The following is a 3,712-nucleotide window of genomic DNA, read 5'->3' as shown; positions in this document are numbered from 1 at the left end:
TGCCAAAAGAGCAGATGTGTCCGAAGCCTGTACCAGTTAATTTTGTGACCTACTGAAATCACTGAGAGATTTATACTGCTAATTACTGACTTTGTTTCTGGTTTAATCATCCTTTCGTTCACCTTTCTGTAAAGAGGAGAAGGGAAAAAAACCCTGATAAACACCTCATCTTCAGCAGGATATTGTTTCAAATATAAGCACATGGATTAAAAGATGTTTGGTTTTTTTTTTTTTTTTTGAAAAAACAGTTAAGTAGAACATATTTTAACTAAAGCTTATGATTCAGCAATAAGGCCTCTCTTTACTTCATTTCCAGTCAGAATCCTTCATGAAATGAAAGCAAAATTACTTAAAAATACTTTTCCTGTTCTGGACATGAACAAATGAGCCACAATAGACTGATTTTTTTATAAATGCCCAGGAAAATAGATGATAGGAATGAAAGGCTGTCAAAACATAGTAACCTTAATGTCAAAATAACACGAAGAACTTGATTCTGCAAAGTTTTACTTCTGTTCATAAATACCTTAGGCACATTATTTCACTGAACACTCTGGCATTATGTGCCGCATTTCCCCATGCAACCCTGATGCTGGGTTCCCCTATTTTCCATCAGTTCTGGCGCTAGCACACCATGTAAATACACGCAAAAAAATGCCTGATAAAGAACTGTGGATTAATAGGCTGAACCAGAGGAACATACCTTTGTTTTTTGCATAGTAGATCCAGCTCTGAAACTGATTCTTCCTAAAGCCATGTGCAAATTACTCAAACCTCTCTCTATCCCTCAGGAGGGGCAGCCGTTCTTAGAGAGCTGCTCAGCAGCCTGGTAATGCTGACAAGCTGCCACAAAACAAAGACCCTCAGTGCTAATGTTCCTTCCTTCAGGAGAGAATCGTTTGCTGGAGAAAACATGTAGTGGGACAAAAGCTGTATTTTGATGTTCTCCTTGAAAATGCTATACCTTAGAGATCAGATGATTGTGCTGCACACCAAAGGCAGTGCAGCACAATCTCTCTGTGTATTTTACTTCAGAAGCTGCATCACTTGTTGCACTGAGTATTTTAATGCTGCCAGATCTCGAGGCAGCATCACTTTTTATGGGTTGTGCTAAGGGAGGCAGGACTGGGACCTCTGGTTTCATTTTCTTCCCAACAGACACCAGAAGCCTTGCTTCCCTCTCCTATCAGTTCTTTTCCCACCCACTTGCTTGCACCTGAGATTTGGGAAAACAAAGAACTCCATAAGAAAATCTGGTTTCAAGCACTGCAAGGCTTCTGTTACTCCTTCTTGTGGCACACCCTCTCCAACTGGCAGCCTGGATGTTAACACACAAGTGGCACTGATATACCGAAGCAGTCAGCCTCGAGTGCCTCTCAGACCAGGAGCCATTGAGCCATGCATGCCTCTCACGATCTCCTCCCGCAGTGTCTCTGAAGTTAACAGAGGTGCAGAGCTCTCAGCCCCCCAAACCAAACCAAACCAGATCTACCAACATCAGCATGTGGCATGATCGGTTGTTTCCCTGATCCGGAAAAATTTGTTGTCAGGGACTTAACTCTGTATGAAAGGAATGTTGTTTCATTTCAGAACCAGAGATTTCCGACAAGACAGAGCATGAGCTTTCTGAAAGGCAAGAGCTTTTTGTTTTTTTCTCACAAACATGCTCAGACATAGCTTTTCTTTCAGCTAATTAAGCTGTTTTAAAGCAAACTGGTCAAACAGTGACATCGTGGTGGGGAGCCTTGGAATCAATTGCATGATATAGAAGGCAGGACATTTAAAGGGTGACTTCTGCCATTGTTTCCCCTGGCTGAATCTTTTCTACTTGGTCAATGCTGCCAGAGTGACCCTATACAATTGGGAGAATTCAAAGCCACTGACCTCAAGAGATGCCATTAAGAAGGCAACTGCAGAATAAAATTTCATGGTTAGGAGCCAAATTTACCTTCTCCTTCCATGTCTTGATGCTTGCAATATTTTATATGTATGTTTTCTTCCTGTCATTAGCATATTCCTAAAGCAGCTAGATAGAAAGAAAAGGCAGATGTAAGGCAGCATTTGCAATAACTACATCTTGGCTATACAGGAGAGCTGGACCATTTTAGGTGAAAGCTACTGCTGCAAACAAATCAACTTACAGCATTACAGTGGTTCCTTCAGCTTCGTGACAGTGAGCGATTGGTAGGAGTAAAATTCACTCTGCTAGTACAGAGGATGGACTCTGCCCAGCACATATTTTGTCAAACAGAGTATGACATCCATTGTTTTTCTTAGCTGCTGGGTATAAAATCAGTGAGTTTCAACATCTGTCAAATGACCATACAGTTTCCCATGTGCAAAGAATAGACAAATTTGAAACATTCTATTAATAATCAGAAGCACTAGCAAAAAATGGGTTCCTCACTGTTTTCTTTCTGCAGGTGTCAGGGAGGCCATTCAGTCAGGCAGCTGACACACAAAGAAACCTTGGAAAACCTGCAAATGGAAGAGCCACTGCTGCACCCCTTGCAAAGCAATGCTAAATGCATTGAGAGAGCTAGTGACAGTTTCCTGTGCCACTGAGGAGATGCTCCAACCAGGTGTTTCCAGCACGCCCAAACAAGCTGAGGCTGTGTCAAGGTTCACAGCATTGGGCCTCCTTTCCACAAAGACATCAGATGTGGTGGTTTGCCCTGTGTGCTCAGCACACACAGACAAAATGGATGTGCTACAGAACCAGGTTGTAAGGTGTGATGAATGATCTCTACCTGTGCATTTCTGCACCACAAGAATCTACCCGAAGCCCAGCCAGCCCTCCTGGGCATACTCTGTGCCATTACCTCCTGCACATACCCCTTGTCTCTGAATCCCTTTGCACAGAAGGTGACGTGTAGGATAAAGGGGATACCACATCTCACCACACTGCATGAGAGGAGCAGTGCCCTTGCTGAGGGGCTCAGGCCAGTTATCCTGGGTCTCTCCATAGAGTTATACAGGGCATCTCTGTGGGCGTGCGCATGTCTTGCACCTGCACCATGCATGCACATTGTTTCGGAGAGAACAAGAGGAATCTCTTTTAAACAGGATCATGACAACTAGATATCTAGAGACAGATTATTTTGCAGGGCAACACAACCCACATAGAAATGCCATAAGCTCTTGCTCTGAAGCCTGGCTATCTCTGGGAGACAGTCATCTCTGGAGCACGGCTGCTCCCAGCCCAGCTGTATGTGAGGGCAGTGCTCTGTTGAATCAGCCTGGCCTGTCCAAATATGAGGGCTATAGCTGCAACAGCAGAAGAGTCAGAGGGTGATGGAAGTTGCTGCATCCCACAGCCAGCAGTTCTCCTGGAGGTGCTAAGGAGCCTATCTATGGGAAAGGCCTCCCCCTTTCCCCGCATGTACACAGCTGTGTGTTGGCATGCCTGGGCACCCTCCCATTCTGAGGGAATGCTGAGCCCCACTGGCCCCCCACTCCCCTTCCTGTGATCTCACATGTTCGACGTGATGACTTGCTCTATAGAAGCCATGTGTTGTCATAATGTAACATCATTAAACAAAGTGTTTAGAGCAGTTTTCACAGAGCCAGAACATGAACAACAAAACCCGCCAATTACAGTGTCATTTTGTGTAGTTGTTAAGGTTTCAAATGTCTCCAACTTTCTCTGGTAGGCCATATTGAGCATGTCACAGCGAACATCTGAGATAACGATTTGCTAGGCAATGTGCAA

General features: G+C 44.2%; 1 long non-coding RNA gene across 1 annotated transcript; it reads right to left on the bottom strand.

Annotated features, from left to right (window-relative positions):
* Nucleotides 1-1,936: 1,936 nt before the first annotated feature.
* Nucleotides 1,937-2,585, bottom strand: LOC128785818 (uncharacterized). The gene is made up of 3 exons (XR_008430045.1): nucleotides 2,408-2,585; nucleotides 2,142-2,280; nucleotides 1,937-2,026 (listed from the first exon to the last, which is right to left on the bottom strand). It is a non-coding gene; the product is annotated as an uncharacterized LOC128785818 (long non-coding RNA).
* Between the last annotated feature and the right edge of the window lie 1,127 nt (nucleotides 2,586-3,712).

The sequence above is a fragment of the Vidua chalybeata genome, chromosome 3 (assembly GCF_026979565.1).
Source record: "Vidua chalybeata isolate OUT-0048 chromosome 3, bVidCha1 merged haplotype, whole genome shotgun sequence".
Taxonomy (NCBI): Eukaryota; Metazoa; Chordata; class Aves; order Passeriformes; family Viduidae; genus Vidua; species Vidua chalybeata.
This window is presented reverse-complemented; position numbering and strand designations above follow the sequence as displayed.